The 19,227-nt window shown below is 37.4% G+C and overlaps 1 protein-coding gene across 4 annotated transcripts in view; it reads left to right on the top strand.

Moving 5' to 3' along the window:
* Cntn1 (contactin 1) overlaps positions 1-19,227 on the top strand; it is a 315,808-nt gene that overhangs the window by 112,873 nt on the left and 183,708 nt on the right. Inside the window, exon 1 of one of the 4 annotated variants that reach the window (XM_028869264.2) lies at positions 8,397-9,020. The exons of 2 other annotated variants lie outside the window; for them this stretch is intronic. The gene's annotated coding sequence lies outside the window, so the exon portion shown is untranslated. Of the gene's footprint in view, positions 1-8,396; positions 9,021-19,227 lie in introns of those variants that run through there. One more of the 4 variants, XM_028869261.2, reaches the window with a different exon arrangement.

The raw sequence follows: 19,227 nt of genomic DNA, 5'->3' as shown, positions 1-19,227 counted from the left end.
TAGAATCTAACTTGAGGAAGCATGAATTCTGTCTTATCCTGTAAACAGACAGTTCTCTCTTGCCTGTCAGTTCCCAAATAACCACTCAGAGGCTTATATTAATTATAAATGTTTGGCCAATGGCTCAGGCTTATTACCAGCTAGCTCTTAAATTTAAAGTAACCCATTTCTATTCATCTATGCATTGCCATGTGGCCTGTGGCTTACTGGTTCTGTGATATTGTGTTCCTTGGGTGGCTGGATTGCATTTCCCCAACTCCCCCCTTCTTCATCCCTGTCTTCAGTTTGAATGTACCGCCTAACCTTATTCTGTCTTGCCATTATCCAAACATCTTTATTTATCAACCAGTGAGAGCAATACATACTCATAGCAAATAGAAAGATATCCCACAGCATGCCCTTGTCCAAAACCTGTAGGTACTTTGTTCTGATGTTCAAGCTTCTTCCTGTGCTAAAGGCCAGCACCTACTTACTACCAAGGACTAGGGAGGTGCCATGCAAGACTTCACTATAAGCAGGGGTTGTAATGACAATGGTTCCAGTACCCTCCTAAGATCCTGGTCATCAGCTGCCAGAACCTCTGAATTATTATGCTTTCATACTCTTTCAAGAGGAATATATAATTCATTCTTTTCTGGCTCTCTTAAATCGTAGTGCTGTTTTAAATTGTTGTTATGTATTTTAGGTAGTTACCTACTAATTCTTTTCAACCACAGGAAAATATAAATTTGAGGATGACTAACAAAATTGTATGCATATATACCACCTTATAGCATTTTCAATGTCAACAATATTATAAAGGAGGAACTATAATGGGGTGGTTTAAGGCATATTTCTATGACACGTTCTACAAATTTGATAAAAAAAGATGTGATCTCAGTGATTAGCTACCATTGATATTTTCCTGAACAATATTTGACAGTATCCCAATTGTTACCTTGAACTGTCAGCATAGTAAAAGTACAGCTCCCTTTGCATAGATCTTACCTGAGTATCCCTTGATGTTCAGTGATTGCTCAGCTTGCAAGAGGAAGGTTTCCGGAACTTATTGTTGCCTGTTTTCACTGGTAACAGTTAAAATTGTGAATGAAGACACCATTACTATAGTATTATAGTATCTTAGAGTTGTTTGTTTTGGCTTGAGATAGATAGGGTTTTACTGTGTAGTCCTTGCTGGCCTAGAATTTGCTTTCTTGGCTACTGGCCTTGACCTCAGAGATCCATCTACCTCTGCCTCCAGAGTAATGGGCTGATTTATTTTTCTTAAGATTTTTCCACTTAACTGTGAAATGTAGTGTATTGATAAATGTTTAGCAGATGGCTATCTATAGACAATAAGGAAAATAAAGGTCTAACTTTGTAGCATTTTCTCAGCACCTTAGTACATGGTGTTCCACTACATAAACAATACAAATGTAAATAATTTATGTAGCACTGACAAAGCTAAGATATACTTGAAAATGTGTATTTTGAGTATTTATCATCTTTAAATATGATGTATTGAATCCCAAGTTTATATTTTTCACTATTAGTAAGAACTATATTTAACAACTGGTTTGTGAAATTTCTAAAAGCTAAAATAAGCTCTTGCAAGCTGTTGCAGGTCGACTTCAGCAGACTTTGTTCTAATTTTTGGAGTAAGGAGAGACATTACATTCTGACACCAGCCTAGGTTTTCCTTTCTTCCTCCTACCCATGGCACAACAGTTTAATGAATTTCACAATGCTAGGCAAGCACTCAACTGGCTTGGGTTTTGAGCCATAGCCCAGATCTACAGCCCGCTTGAGTGTCTCACATCCATGCTAGCCATGGACAGAAAAAACTATCTTAAGTCTCTCCACTGGATTCCAAACTGCTGTTACTTTGCCTCTATTCCCTATGTTGGTTTCCTTAGTACCTTTCATTGGATTATTCCTTGGACATCATCATTCGTAGGCCCCTAATGCTGTCTTTGGGCAACAGTTTTGCTGCTGATAGTTTTACAAAAGGAAGCCATCCAAACCATATGTTATTCTCAGAAATCAGGAGTTTTATTCCCTAGTTGACACTGACTACCTACGTTCAATAGAAATATGTATTTCAGTAATATATCACTTTATTCAAAAGATCCCTGTACCTGCTCTGTAGAACTAAGTTATTAGGTTTTTTTTTTCAAGATGCTTTTAAGATCACTTGTTTAATTCTATGTTGCAAGCACCTGTGATAAAATCTTTCTTTTCAGAAATTATAGTTGCTAGAATCAATATAACCCTTCATGTGAAGAAGCAAAGTTGATTTCCTGTCCAGCAGCTGCATAAGACCAAATATTTTTACAAAAGAACTTCTTGATGAATTAATATCCTGCCATAGGACTTAGATTTTGGCAGACAATAAAAATATGCTGTAAAGCATAAAAGTCAAAAGCAACTAAAAAATTGCCTTATTAAAGAAAAGCTTACTTCTTGAGTCTATAAGAACAGGAAGTACATGAAAATAAACTTTTGCCCAAATAGAGTTTGAAATTACTATATTGAGGAAGAGAAGTTTATGGCTTTCTAAAGATTGATTTTAAATATTTCTTGTAAAACCAAATCAGGTAAGTATAACTTGTGTTCTTTGTAGCCTTGTGACTAGAGGGGAAGGATCCATGTATACACAGTATTTGCTGTGGGATGTTCTGTATGCTGTGAATATGTATTGCTCTGATTGGTTGATAAATAAAACACTGATTGGCCAGTAGCCAGGCAAGAAGTATAGGCAGGATAAGCAGACAAGGAGAATTCTGGGAAGAGGAAGGCTGAGTCAAGAGATGCCAGCCTACTGTCCAGGGAGCAGTATGTAATGGTAAAGCCACAGAACACGTGGTAACATATTGATTAACAGAAATGGACTGAGTTTAAATGTAAGAGCTAGTCGGTGGTAGGCCTGAGTTAATGGCTGAGCAGTTTTAATTAATATAAGCCTCTGTGTGTTTACTTGGGTCTGAGCAGCTGTGGGACTGCAGGACTGAGGGGTCCATGGGAGCCAGCTGGGACCCGGAAAACTTCAGCTATAAGTGTTCACTGATATGAGTTGAATAAACCTAATAAAATCTTCACAGTATTTGCATACATATGCACAGCTACTTAGAAGCCCACAGGATACATTTATGTTGTGTTGTTGTGTGCAGTCCTATATGGGCACTCCTTGGGGGAGGGGTGAGGAGGCACAAAGTCAACGACACAGACTCTCAGAGTCAGGTGGGTGACAGAAGCAGACTCTTTGCCAGCATTCTCTCAGCACAGTGGCAGATTCCAGGTTGGCTCCAAGAGGAAGTTATTATAGTGCATGCACATGCAGGTGCAAGCAGGCCTGGGTGGCCACGGCCCAGTCAGGGTGACTGGCCACCTTCTTTCGACACATTTATATGCTACAATAATAATGAAATCATTTTGAGCAATGTATCATTAGGTGATTATTCAAATCTACAATTCTCTGACTGTTCTTTGGCAAAATTGTCAGTTTGTTACTGCGCAGCAGTGTAGTAATGTCTCTTGCTTTTTTTGTATCCATTTTTCTCTTCAGTTATATTAATGTGTGTTTTATGTAATTAGTTGTTGCAAATATGTATATAAACATACACACTATATATGTGTGTATGTATATATATACATATATATGTATGTATGTATATATATACATATATATATATATATATATATATATATATATATATATATATAGTGAAGTGACCCTTTCATAGGATTTTTATAGCCGTTCAACCACCCTTTGTCTTTTGATTAGAGAATTTAATAACATCTGTATGGCACTGCGATGCCTAACATTGCCAATATTTTCTACTGACAAAGCTTGGGGATATCAGCAGAACAGTGCAGGTGGTTGAGGTCTTTCTGGTCAAGGCTTTGAGGTTATCTTCATCATTTTTTTGTCTCCCATGGACATTCATGTTCCAGTGTACATGCCAGGACCACACTCACGGGCACCACATTCATGAAGCAGACAGAAATATGGCTTCATCATGGTACATGTGGGCCACCTTGACCCTGGTCCCTCCACCACTGTGTTAGCAACAACACTATGTGAGACATGTATGCTCATAAAGTGCAAATGGAGGTGGGATTCAGAACAAAGCAGGATGCAGAGTCACTGAAGTTTTCTCACTCTGTCTTCTGCAGAGGTGGCTGCAGTGCCTGAGTGGTGACCATGGAGCTGCAGAGTGTAGGCTCACATGGGCAACAGTGGCTCTGGAGCCTACTGTAGTGACTTGCTTGCCAACAGTGTAGTGTGGATGACAGTGGAGCAAGGGTTCCAAGGCCAGCTGTGAACATAGGTCATAGACCCAGGGCCTGAGCCACAGTAGTTCGAGCTGGTTCCACCAGTTTCTGAAGCGTGGGAACACAAATACAACCATAGAGACATGAAGCCTGGGTAAGACCATGATTTCAGGATCTGGGGCACATGAAGTGCTCTAAGGTGTTTAATGTACACCTGTGGATCCTTTGGCGGGTAGGCACACAATATCTCTTTCTCCATGAATAAATTTCAAACTCTCAATGACTGCTGACAAGTCTAGCCACAAAAGGTCATTTCCTGCAAAGAAAAGGTCACTGGGAGCACTGAGAATGATGGTGGTTCTCTATACATGCTGATACTGACTGCCCAGCTTTGTAGGAGTCTCTAGCTGTCACAGCTGTGCCACCCACCAATTCTTGTGAGATTGACCTCTGTTCTTCACTACACTTCCTGTAGGTTCTTAGTTGGCCCCCTTGCCATTGCTGTTTCTGAAACTCTAATTGTTGTCTTGGCATGGAGGTAGAAAAGAAGCCTGTCACTTCCTATTCTGACATCTTACTAATGTCATTACCCACTAGACATTCTTCAGTCGTTCATGGTTTAGGCACACCTTTGAAAAGTACAAAAATCCTGAAGATGTTAAGAATATACAGCTTTTTGCCCAATTTTAGAAAGAGAAGACATATAATGAGGTAGGTCTAGAGTGATGAGGTAGGTCTAATTTGTCTAGAATCGAAACTTTATTTTGACTCAACAATTTTGAAAATGTTTGAATTGCTTCCCAGAGAAGATTAGTAGACTATAATTTCCAAGCATTTCCCTGATGTGTCTTTAGGAAGGCAGACTGGTTTGTACCCAAGGCTGTTCAGGCTCTCCAGAGGCAGCACAGGTTCAGACTTCTGCTGACTTGGAGTTACTCATGCATTCATTTAAGAACATTTATCCTCCTAAAGGAAAAGCTGCTTCTTTTGCTATAGTTAGTAAGCGTGGTTAAATTGGGATTATTATAATTATCTGTAATAATATTTTACACAAACTTAAAGTACTTTAAATGTAGTTTTAATTATGCTATAACTAATGTTTGTGTTTGTAATGACCTGTTTTTACATGGAGATTGAATTACAATTAGATAATATTTATTCAACCAAGGAAGTGATCTGGGTACACTGAACCTGAGAGTAAATTAAAATATTAGAGAAAGCTATTTTTAGTAGATTTAGGAATTATTTAGTGTTATCTGAACAATGTGCTAGAGTCTCAGTTTTGAATCTCTTCACTACACCTATTTTTCTTCTTTCTTGAATTAAAATACTTTCATTTTTAAAAAGATATGTGCATGTTTGGTTTTCTAGCATCTAGCACAAACTTGTTTTGGGCATGTAGAAGTTACACAAATATTTTAAAAAATAATCAGAAAATTATGAGTCAGAGTGATTTTGTGATATTGGTGAAACAGAAAATGCCTTCAATTGTAAGGTGGACACACTCCTTCTTTACTGTCCTTGTTCCTTACCTTAAAAACACTTAATTCTTCCCCAAAATTTTCATGATATTATTATTAATTATTTTTATTATTATTTCTAGGTTATTGAAAACACATTGTTCAAAATGATGTGAGTCAAGGAGACTAGTTATACATCTTAACAGATATCACAGATTTGACAATCTAGCTTATGCTTTGGCTTTTCCCAAATTTGAATTTATTTTACTGTCCATTGCAGAATCCATTCTGTGTTTTGTGGGCATTATAAACTCAAAATATTGTAAAGCTGTTTGATCTGTCAAGAGATCAAATTTATTTGAAATGACCACCTCTGTTCTCCATCCATCTGGAAAGATTGGTTAAGTGTTTGTTCATTTGTTTTTTCCCTCAGGAATAGCCAGACTTCTGACAAACAGACACTGGGTCTTTATCACAACCTTGAGCCTCATTTTACCTGGGGGTGCTGTCGTCCACGTTCTGCAGTCCCTTTCATTCAGAACTCACTCAAGCCTTCTGACTTCCTTGGGATTTACTGTCTTCATCGTTTATCTTATACCACCCTGTTCTCTTTTTTGCTGGCTTCTAACTCTTGGTTCATTCTAGCTCAACAGTTCACACACACACACACACACACACACACACACACACACACACACACACACACATTTCTCTTTCCATTTTCAGAGTCATGGCATATATAATTCACAGTCTTCATTTTAGATATGTATCATGAATGCTTTGATGAAAAAAAAAAGGTTTTCTTCCCATTCATTTTATAGAGATGGACCAAACTCATATTCATCTTAGTCACCTGTACATACACTACTGAATCACATCATTTATAGTTTTAAAAATTATATAAGTAACTTAGAATCTCTGTATGATAGTGCTCATAGCCTCATACTTAGTACATCCCAGATCTGTCAAATTTCTTTACTTATGTATTTATTTATTTTAAAATTTTAAAAAGACTATTTATTTTCTTTTATCCATATGGGTGTTTATTATATTTGTATGAGTGTTCTGTGTGCATGTGTGTCTGTTTACTATGTGTTTGTCTGGTGCACACAGAGGCCAGAAGAAGGTGCTAGGTTCTCTTTACCTGGAGTTACAGATGTGAGCTGCAGAGTGGGTTCTGGTGATGGAATCCAGGTTATCTAGAAGAATAGTCAATGCTCTTAACTGCTGAGCCATCTCTGTATCCCCAATATCTACTATTTTTAACAAGATACTCTCTCACGAGAAATTGTGTCTTTTAATAAATTACTGTATTAATTTCAAAAATACCCAAGTCCACCTTGTATTTGACAGTAAAGATCATCAATCAGAGAAAGAGACAAAACATAAGAAAAAGCCTACTCTGTAATTTAGTAAAAAGTTGTTAGATTGACAGAAATATATAAATATAAGAGCAGACACTACCCAGGGCAGAAGAAAATAATATGAACACAGCATTCATTATCACCCACGTAATTGGGTGGTTAGTTTCCCACACTGCTCTGTAGACAGCTCTAGAAGAATCTCCATTTGTCCGGTGTAGACCTTCGTGTCATGTACACTTGGAATACAAGTGTATTTTTCAACTCATCTCTTCACTGAACCTCTGTTGCTAACAGTACCTCTACTGCCTTCAAATGCTGGTACCTGCTCTTGGTTTACTGACAGAAGACAGACATAGCCGTGCCTACTCTAAAGGGGAATTGCTCTGCATAATCTAAAACATGGGGCGGGAGAATGGCTGTTCCCTCACAGTGGTTCTTTAACCTCAAGTCAAGAGAAGGTTTCACTCTGTCTTAATCAGGAACCAAATGTGATAGGACAGAAATATAAATTGCATGTGTGTTTGTATGCACACATGTGTGTCTGTGTGTGTGTGTGTGTAAAAAGGCTTTGGGAAGATGTGATTTCATGGCTTTCTGTGACTTCAAGAGCATTATGCTCACTCCGCCTGTGTAGAAACATAAGACAACTAGTTTTAGTTCCAGAGGTCTTTGAGTAGATGTGTACTATTTATAGATACACACATTTTTCAGATTCACAGGGACCTCCCACAGTAGTATTTCCACAAATACTATGATGGCATTTTAAAGTGCTAGGACCTGTTCTTTCCTTTGATGAATACAAGCGTAATTAAATGTACATTTTGTTAAACAGCTGTTTTTTTTTCAGTCATTGTAAACTATGATGTGTTCTTTGAAGCTTAAATTCTTAGAGAAAGATCTCTAAACCATTGACACACCCAGAATAAAAGTAATCATGGTCTAGAATATTTAATAAGGATTACCACATTCTCCATTATGATATTAATAAAAGAAATCCTTTGCACATTATTGAAATGACAAGCTAACTGTTTTAGAATAATTCTCCTAAGAACAGTGACTGAATGAGGCCCCGGGAAAGGCTCCTAATTTTTTTTTGACACATGTGACTCTTTCATGTATTTATTTTCTTAATTTTCATTTGTCCTTGTTGATGTCTCTAAAATGAGGGAGAAGGAAACATCTCTATGTTATACTGACAGTATGAAATACCCCAGCTTAATCCTACAATAAGTATGCCTTTTTTGAATAAAAGAAAACAGATTCTGTAGTTTCTGCCAAAAGGAGCCCAGCTTCGATATTCTGCAGCTTGCAGATGTCATTTCGGCTATGGGAATGTCTTCCCTGAGAAGCTGCAGCGGGGCTGGAGGCTTCAGCCTATGATTTAGGTTGTAATTTTATTTGTGGAAATAAACCAATCAGGGAGCTCCGATTGTCTTAGGGATGAGGTGATCAATAGCACATTACTGGGTAGAGCCCAGGCTACAGGAAGTGTATTGAAGACTCCAATACATGAATTATGCATGTCCTGCTCATTCTTTAGTCCCCGAACAGAATGACAGGGTTTGTGAAGTCGCCTCAGATAGTTTCTTGCATTAAGTGACTGCAGTGAAATGCCTAATATTTTCAGGCATAGAAGCAGCATTGACTCCAGCCAGCCGGGTTCGGGGATGTAAATCCACAGCTCACAGCCCAGAATGCTTGATTTGAAAGTATCGCTATGTAGAGAGCCAGCTTTGCAGGCTTATAACCTGTTCTTCGCAGAAGGTTGGCTGAAGGAAGGGAGCGGCTGTGCCTGCCTCTGAGGTCACAGCTTGAGGCCCTTTTAACTTGCCTTCCGCTGCAGAAGAGAGACAGCGTGTGTCATAACTCTCCCTGAGTCTATTCAAAGGGACAATTTGAAACAGACATTATACCAAGATCGGCAGATGATTCAACACATACGGTGAGTCCCAAGATTTTTCTCTAGGTTAGGTAATGTGCTGAGTTGGGATTTAACGATGATGCGGTGCCGGAGGTAGAGACTCAGATCTCCTCCGTTCATCCGGCAGCCCTGGCAGGGCTCTCAATTATTATGTTAATTGAGAGGTGGCATTATTTTATATAGTTGACAGTATGGGTGTGAAATATTTATTTTCCATGCAAAGGCTTTTCAAGAACGAGCAGGAACTTTGATGTATGTGCCTTGTTGAGATGAGAGCTGGTAGGCTGGGGAGGGGCAGCCCGGGAGTGAGCTGCTGTATCAGTGAGTAGAAATTACCTCCTACTGGAGAAGTTTTATCAGGGCTGTGGCAGGGCTTGGCTCAGATCATTGCCTTGATGTCGGCATTTCAAATTGTACAAAAAGGTGATCATACCCAAAATTCTCAGTTCCCCTGGAAGTTAAGGAAGCCACAGCAGGACTCTTTCATACCCAAAAATTGCCTTGCATTTTCTCTCTCTCTCTCTCTCTCTTTTTTTTTTTTTTTTTTTTTTTTTTTTAGCAGATGTAAGTAAATTGAACAATTTGGAATTGCATGTCCTTGAAGGAAGACCTTGTCAGAAACAGGACAGTTTGACTTTTTTCCTACACTGCCTTTTCTTCTACTGTCGAGAACATGTTATTTCAAAAGGACTAGATCAATAGAATACTGTAAGATTTACTGGGAAAATATATTTTCCTTAGTGTTTTAAAAATTAAGCTTATGACAATTGTAGAGCTCCCTGTATGAGACAAAGAAAATTTTCAAAAACTCAGCAAACTGAACACATAGTACTGAATATGACTATATGGGTCAGAAGTCTTTGTGAATTAAAACTGCTTGCTAAATATGGTAGTTCATCAGTGCAGATAAATGTTTGGTACATGAATTCCTAAGCTTGTTTTTAGGTTACAGAAGTAACATCAGTAAATATTTAGTGGAGGACTCAAACTGTAATTTTTCTTAAGGATACTTTTCCATGTACATTTATATTATTAGTAAACATACATGTAGAAACACATACTATAACTCATAATTTACAATAAATATAAATATACTATGTATGAAGCATATTTGTTGAGACTAAATTTTAACAATGTGTTTGTTAAATCATCTTTATGAATCCAACAGCAGAGAAATCCAATTTGATTTTTTTTATTTAATATACAATGGGCATCATTTTCCTGGAAAACAAAGAAATCCCTAAAAGTGAGAAGAGGCCAGGAAATCCACTTCCCAAGCATTTCCCAGAGCATGGCAGTTCTGCCAGCATCCTTCCATCACCTGGGCTTCTGGCAGCAGCATGGTGTGGCTCAGACGCTGTCTGATGTGTTCAGTCTACAGAGCTAATGTACTTCAGTTACAGGAGGAAACTCACAGGTGGCGTTCTCCCGGAGGGAAGGGAAACAGAGGTAGAGGGAAGTACTTGTTTATTGAGGTCTCTTAATGCTGAGTCACAGGGTTCATTCTCAAATGCCTTCTGCCTGAGGTAGCCCTTAGAATTCTAAGGAAAATCCAAAAGGAAGAAGGAGGGGGCAGGAATTTAGGGATGCTATTGCACAAGGAGGTATAGTAAATTCTGAGTGGTGAGTGGAAAGAAAGTACTATGTGCAGCATACGGCTGAAGGAAAATTAAAGTAAATACAGAACAATACAATATGTTGATAGTCACATAAAAGGTAGTTTACAGGTCACAAGAGGGAAATGTGGGGTGACATGGGTCTAGCTCCCACTTATAACAGCAGTTAGAATTAATTTCTGTGGATGATCACTTGGGAAAAACCAGCAAATTTGTGAAAATTTTTAATCTCAACCTTAAAATAAATGAATTCTTTTGGTGATTTTAATGACAAGGTAATAATCATATTAAATATAGTCGGAAAGGGAAGACTGAAGAATATGACATCACACAAACGGGGAGGGGCAATAGAAGGAGGAATGTAGTAGCCAAACATAAAATACAAAGTCTGAAAGGAAAATTGATAGAATTAGTATTTTATATACATCATACTTCTTAAGCATCAGTGTTTCAGTATTCTGAACATGGTTCATTAAGTCTTGATAATTCATTTGAAAATGTGTTAGTAATTTAGAGTAAGAAATCAGGTGACATGAATATCTCAAAATGATAAACTTGGAAGTTTTCTGATACAGAATAAGTATGGTATAGACATGAAATAGATCACTTTGAAATAAGTCTAAGGTGAGGATCCTGTTCTCTCATCCACCTTCCAACCAGACTCCATGTGTCTTAAAAAGTGTGAGGTGCTCGTCTCTCACAGAATCCATGGGAATAACAGGTTGTCTTTTCTCTCTCCTTTCTCATCTGTTCTTATCAAATCTAAACAATTAACCACTCTTAGAACAGATGAAAAACTCCTTCTTAGTATAAAAGTAGCACACACATGTATAAATAATTCAGCTAAGTTTGTGGGGCATTGCAGGTCACTTGTGGAAGATTAAGAGACATAACAATCAATATTTGAAAAGGGATATTGTTTCCATTTTCACGAACATTAACACCTTTACAAATTGCTTATATAATAACTTGTATCTGCCAGGAAGTTCCCCATAGGGAATTCAGTGGACTGTCCTGAGCTCAATCTTGACAAAAGTCTTCCCTGTATGAACTGATAACAAAGATTGACATGGAGAGACTTCATCTCCTTTGATCTACCACTATGAAAATGGTAAGAGTAGCCCCTTCTAAAATGTTTCCCTCAGTACTATATGAAATTTTTTTTATCTATACTCCTTTTTAAAGATTTACTTATTACATTTTAATTATGTGTGACTGTGCCTATGGTATGTATGTGTGCTCGAAGAGGCCAGAAGTGATCATTAGCAAGCTTGGAGCTGGTGTTAGCTACAGATGATTGTGAGCCATCCTGGATACCAGCAACCATACTTCTTAACTGTGAAGTCATCTCTCCAGCTCCAAGAAATGTTCTTTGAAATTGACTGAGGTGGGTGGTGATGTCTGCCTGAAACTCTCTGAATTTCAGGCCATAGAGAAAGACTTTGCCTCACAAAAAATTAAAACATAAAAGCAAATAAATAAAAAAGAGCTGACTGAGGTCTATGTCTTTATAAGTCCACTATGGTGTCCATTTTACCAGGTCATCCCCTTCACTCCATTTCTGTAATTGCTTAATACCTTCCCTCTCACAGGCAACTTAGTGTGATAAGTACTTAATTAGGATCTAATGTGTCCGCTGGCTCCAGATATGCAAAAGAAGATAATGGACTTGATTTTTCAAAGAGACCAAATAAATAAAATGGAGGATGGAAACCTGTCAGCCAAAAGTATTTGGTAAAAATCATGGAAGAAATGAAGACCCGTACTCCCAGTTTAAAAGTGGATTCTGATAGTAGAATATTCATTTGAAGTATTGATGAACAGGTTCAAAGTGTCTACCTGAAGTCAAACCTGAAACAGAGGGATGGAACAGTAGACTTGAGAAAATGATGCAGCAGGATACTACACCTTTCCTGCCAGAATAGTGTGCAGGGCTTGATCTTGCACATACTTAGCACTCACAGACATTGATCATCTCACTGAAGACATTTGCAGCCATGGAATCCTCCACCCATGTCACATAACTCTCAACATTTCTTTTTAATGGTTGTCAGTCATTTATTCTCTATGTTCTGATTATTTCAATTTGCTGACCCTGAAGGAACTGCCTTTAATACAATTAACCAGTATCTAGAATTAGTAAACAACTTGAAAGCATTTTTCAAGTGCACTCTAACCAAAGCAACACCCATACTATTACAGTCTCCTCATCCTGGCTTCTTCATTGGGCCACCAATCACTTGCTGCCATCCACCAGTGGGAAAAGTGGAGGATAACCAGTTTCTGTGTTCTAGAAATCACTGAAATTAAACTAGCCCATCTTAGGCTCTCCCCCTGACCTCTTCCCTTGAAAGCTAAGCAGCCCTTCACTTACTCTACCTTCAGATCAGCTTCTATGTATCTGTGTAAATCTTCCTAGTGTGCGGTGCTCTTTTCTCTTAGAATCTGAGAGGATAACAAGTTGTCTTTTGGATGACCAATGAGTGTCATCTCATTTCCACATATTCTATCATCGTCAAGCCTAAATAATAAAGCCTATAAAAAGAAAACATGAAAACATCATCTTAGTATAATATACATCGGCATAACTAGGGCAGTATACTCCCAGGATTTTAACCTAACTATTTTATTTACCAGAATGGCTTTTAACAAGACTGTTGTTTCAATTTAAAGATAAATCCCAAGTAAGCCTCCTATAAGCATGATCTTAAGTAGTCTCCAAGTCATTGTCAATAGAGGGTAAATAATTTAGAAATATGAATGCCTAACAATGTATAAGATTGTTAATGTTTTCCTATGACTTCCTTAACTTCCAGTGTATGCTCATCTAGTACATGCAAACAAACCTCCACTTGTTAAGTAAGTATGTCAAAACTGAGGGGAGATGTATCCCTTGTGTAATATAATTACCAAATTTTGAAATTAAAATTACCATATACTAGCATTGTTTACATAAAGTCTTTGATATCTTATAGGCAACTATAGCACATATCTTAATTAAAACATATTTCTGGAGCATTAAGCTTACACAATTGAGTTGAATTGAACTGTTGTGAGGATGTGGTATTCAAGAAAACGTTGTCTCTAATCACTGAATACAAAACTTTGGACACAGTGAACCATGTACAATTAACAGATTGGACCACACAGAATGCAGGGCTCTGAAGAACATTATCAAAAAACATCAGTCCTTTTGAAGGGCAGTCACTCTATTATTCAAGACATGGTCACTGAAGAATGTTGAGCACCACCAATAATTTTAGGATGTAGAAGAAATCAAATGCTAAATGTGTGCTTGAGCTCTAGCTAAGAGACTGTTATTGTGATTGTACTGGCCCTTTAAGAAATGAGGGTCTGGTGAGTGTATGTGTAAAACTTGCCATGGTTTCAGTGAGGAATAGGTGTCAGGGATGTTCATTGTGTTAGCAGATGGAAGGAGAGTAAGGTAGGTGGCTGGGAGGGAAGCTGGAGGCGGAGTTGTGCTAGAAAGAACAGGGCAATTTCAACAGATGGAGGATGATGTATCAGTTGGCAAAAAAGGTGCTGGTGGCGAACAGGGGAAGCGACTGAAGACACGGGTGGGTAGGCAGCCAGGAGTGGGCTAAATGGACCAGTAATAAAAGAAATAGGTCAGTATGAGGGCACCAAAGTTCCAGAACAAATAGGTAAAAAATCAAATAAAATCACTACAAAATTCTCCTGTGCTTGAGCTTGGGAAATAATGTTTTTAAAATGATTTTTTTTTTCTTACAATCTTTGAAAATGTGTTAAATAAACCAAGATTGTATATAGAGGGAAGTATTTTTTAAAAAATATTCACACATTCGTACCATAGAGGAAATTGATTTTATAAAATTATCATGGATATTAAATTAATTTTATTCCTGAGTTTGGTGTTTTCTGTAGTATGATTTTGTTGGCCTTTATTATGTTAACATGTAAGTATCTGGTTGTAAAATAATACTGAAATAAATCATCCACAGGATAATTAGTTTGGCTTCTTTCAAAAAGAGACTGTAAGAGTGGAAACTGTGAACACAGCGTCATCCCTACAAATGCCTCATTCTCTCTGTCTACGAGGAATGACAAAAGCTGTGTGTTCATTAAGGTAACAAAAACAAGCATGTGATTTGTCCTGTTTCTGCCTTCAACTTTACCTACCCATATCATCACCATTATTCTTAGGAAATATTTTTGCTTGCAAACACTTAGGCAGTTATGTAACATAACCAAGCTTCTTCCTGTTGGCAACTGTCACTGAAGATTAATATGAAAATACCATGTTCAGTAATATTTGTATTATTAAGCTTTGGCTTAATAAAGCCATTACAACTGAGCTTTAAATGCCTGCATGAGTTGCAAGTGGAAAGTATACTCCCCTTGTCCATATACAGGAACTTAGCATGGGCATTCTTTCTTATATAAAAGCTGGAGCAAATTCCCTAAGCTAAGGAACCCTTTTTGGAAAACTGTCCAGGTGCCAGGCATGAGGGCACATTGAGGAAAATTAGGATGTATAAATTCTCAGTTCTTTCAGAGTTCAGTGAGAGGATCATAATTATGTATTAGTGTCTCAGGTACAACTATGAAATGCAGCAGTGTGCGCATTTTGTGAGTCTTTTGGTGTGTGTGTGTGTGTGTGTGTGTGTGTGTGTGTGTGTGTGTAGGAACACGTGTGGGTAGAGGTTAGAGGTTAGAGGTTAATCATCAAGAGTGGACCTTTCCTTCTATCATGAGGTCCAGGGGCTGAACTTGTCTCATCATGCTTGCACAACAATCACTTTTGGTCACTGAGCCATCTTGCTGGCCCAAAGATGTGGTACAAGAGCCTTGAACTCCTGATTTTCTACCACTATACCCTTTCAGCATGTGTCACAATGTACCTTTTGAGATTAAAGACCATACTAAATTCCTAACTCAGAAGGTACTTATTAGGACCTTCCTAGTTCAGTTGCTCTGTACAGAAGTATTTCACTGTTGCCATGGACAAATCAGGAGAGAAAAGCATTGCAAGATTACTAAACAACTACAGCTCTCAGAAAGACACACAGTCACCAGTACAGTAAGAAAGAAATGGATGTGGCTAACATAGTCATCATCCAAGAAAGCTTTTTAAATATGGCAATTAAAAGATGGGTAAAAAGAGTTTAAAATATTTATATAATGGTTTATTCATTATCATCAATGAATTAACCATTCACACCCACAAGAGAGATGTATTCAATTAACACAACTTGAAAGAAACAAGGCCATGCTCTGGGCTCAGCAGTGAGATACTAAAGCTTCTCTTCTATATTCACATAATCTTCTAAATTTTCTTGACATTTTTTTCAAAACCTTCAAATGTCCATGTATTTATCTACCAGTAGTATTCTGCATCCTATGTAGTCAAAGGTTTATCTTTCTTTCATGTAACCTAAATTTTAGATAAAGGAACCAGTGCTAAGTTAAAATTCATTTTTCAACAAGATATTTTTAGTCAGGAGGAACTCAAGATTAAGATTAGAAAATAGGTATTCCATAAACAAATTCTAAGTATAAAGATAGGCTACTTTGCTCAAGTGTGGAAAATTCTACTTACAGATAAGGAACAAAATTTCATTTAAAGAAATACATCAATTTTGCAAGATGTCTGATGTGTGTGTTTAGCTGAACACCATTAAAGAGCTTGATGAATTAGACATGTTTGACCCATTCACATTAATGAAATATTGATTCTTTTAAATATATATTACTGGTAAGAACACCTTTTTAAATATCATCTATCCTTTTAGAGGTTTTTGGAGGCCTTCTTTGCAACTTCCTAACTCCCATGTCAAATGTTGCTAACCAGGAAGTCTAACCAGGGAAATCTACTAAAGAGGGCAGTCTACTAACCAGGGAAATCCACCTACAACTGGAAACATAAAAGGCATCTCTTTTGCTTTATTATTGAATACCTATTGTCAAGTGTAGCACCTTATATAGCAGATGCTCAATAAGTACTCCTGGAACAACAGATCCTCTCAACTATTCTTGTTACAGTGAATTTTCAGACAGTACTTGTTTAACTCACACTGCCAGTTCAGTAGACTTTTAGTGGTCCACTGTGTTATCAAATGCATGATAAATCTTGTAATAGTGGAATGTTTTTCAGTGGCAGACACATGATTTTAAATAGCTTCAAAATAATATATTGAAAGGATATAGTGCACCATGATTGAGGGTTTGTATAATCACACGTTGAGGAATGGCTGGGATATAGTAGCTAGAGCGAATTACACTTGAAAATATGAGTGGTGCATCACTGATGCCAGTTTCCTGAGCATGGGCTTCAACATCTGTGGAGAACAATCTCATGGTGCTTCAACGTCTTCATACCTTTTCCCTCCAGTGATTGGTTTTTTAATACCATTTTTTAAAGAAAAGGTGATGCTGTAAATGTGTAGTTCTGGTCGGTGGAATGAACATGGAGGTTGTTGAAGTATCAATTTGAAGATTTTAATGTAAAAACATTGGCCTTAAAACTTAATAAGATATTCTGTTCAACAAAAGTACTGTATGTAGGTTAGCAAAAGAGAAATTAGGCTCATGTATGAGTCAATGAATGTTAGAGATTGTAATGGATAATCTTGGTTATCAACTTGACTATACCTGTAATCAACTAACATACAAGCAGATGAGCATACCTGTAAGGGATTTTCTTGATTGGATCATTTGAGGTAGCAAGACTAGCCCTCAATCTGGGTCTTACATTTTAGTGTCAGCCAACATGAAAGGATGTAGAAGAAGAAAGCTTTGGGTTTATTTTGCCTGCTTGGTGTCATTTTCACTGGCAAGCTCATTCATCTATCCCATTGATGGTACCTTCCCTTGGTGGGATTTGAACATAGACTGAAGACAAGCTGAGACATCCAGCCTTGAGGATGGAAGAGCTACCAGATTCTTTGCCTTCCCTTTGAGTGGCAACCATAGTTGTGCTAATCAGACCACAGCCTAAGCCACTCTAATATAAACCACACTTTAATTCACACACAAACACACACACATGCTCGAATGCACATACACATTAGTATATATGTGTGTATATGTATATTTACATGTATGTGTGTATATATCAGTTCTGTTCCTTTAAAGAACCCTGACTACTACAGGGACAATAAGATATTATTATATTAGTCACTATGTTTTCAGTACATATTAGAACAACATTATTCTGGCTGTTTCTGGATCCCTAACATTTATGCATTGCCTATACACTGTCATATGCTGCTAAACATTTTCTATGATTATGCTAATCCTAAGGTCTTCTTCATTCACACAGTGGATGAATAATAGTTGTACTTAGATAGACTACAATTAAGGAAGTAGAAATAATAATGGTAGCCACAAGACCGAATGATCCTTGTTATCTCCTGCTCATACTTAAAGGACAAATTGTAAGATACAAATGATCAGAAGTAAATGGACCACAAGATAAACAAAGGTTTAGACCAAAACTGGGTCTGACCTGGTCCATGTTTGAATGGCCTGACACTATGCTTGGTGTTAAAGTCTGGGATTGTCATTTGAGAGACTGACATAAGAGGATCCTGCATTTGAGGCCAGCCTGAGTTTCTTAGAGACTTTGGACCTGCTTGGGCCACATAGATAGACTATCAAAAAAGAAAAAGAAAAGAGGGAAATACCTTCAACATTTATGAAAAAGTTCAATACATGGAGAGTCCCTGAGAGGAGCAGAGTTATGCAGAACTAATAAACATTTTGAGAAGAGTGATTATCTGTGCCAGAATACTCAGCTAATGGAAAAAGCATGGCTTGATATTTGCCTAGATATATTTGGATAAGACCTTTATAGGAGAGTATCAATGCCAAATAGTGTTATTTATAATTAAGCCATATTTTAACAATTTTTTTGGGATAAAGTTCTTTGGCATAGTAATTGTTGTGAAGTTTTCAAATGAAAGAAAACCTTTCAAATCTTTCTTTTTTTTGCTTTGTTCTTTACTTCTGTGTCATGCCTAGCTCTCACATAAATAACATAAACATTGTTAGGAAAAATCCTCATTTACTTTCAACTGGACTGAAATGGCTGATTCTTGTAATGATAGAAAGCTATTTCTGGCTTATCCAAAGTAAAACAACTAAGAATCCACCATTCTAGTTTTCAGAGCAATGACATGCTGCTGCACTTCTGATGGTTGACTTCTTTATTTAATGACCAAACATGTAGGCATTTGTACAAGTAAATAGAAGTATAGAACTGTAAACATTTGAAAATACAATAATAAAAATTCCAGAGTCTTACAACATAGCCCTGGCTAGCCTGAGACTCACTACACAGACCAGGCTGGCTTCAAATTCACAGAGGTCCTCCCGCCTCTGCTTCTAATGTGGTGGGAGTAAAGGCATGTGCTGCCATGTCTAGCCTTCAATTCAGTTTTGAGGTTCTTCATATGATTGCTTTCTGAGTCTAAGGGAAAATGCTATTATATGAATTTCTTTTGCTTCTTTCAATGATCTATTTCAAGAAATCCTTAAGAGACATCAGTGAAAGAAAATCATTCCTCTATGACTGAACACTGAAGACTACTTTGATCTCAACCACAGACCGGTAATATTGGGAGAATCAT

Source organism: Peromyscus leucopus, chromosome 20, assembly GCF_004664715.2.
Source record: "Peromyscus leucopus breed LL Stock chromosome 20, UCI_PerLeu_2.1, whole genome shotgun sequence".
Taxonomy (NCBI): domain Eukaryota; kingdom Metazoa; phylum Chordata; class Mammalia; order Rodentia; family Cricetidae; genus Peromyscus; species Peromyscus leucopus.
The sequence above is the reverse complement of the archived record's forward strand: the minus strand, read 5'-3'. Positions and strand labels throughout refer to the sequence as shown.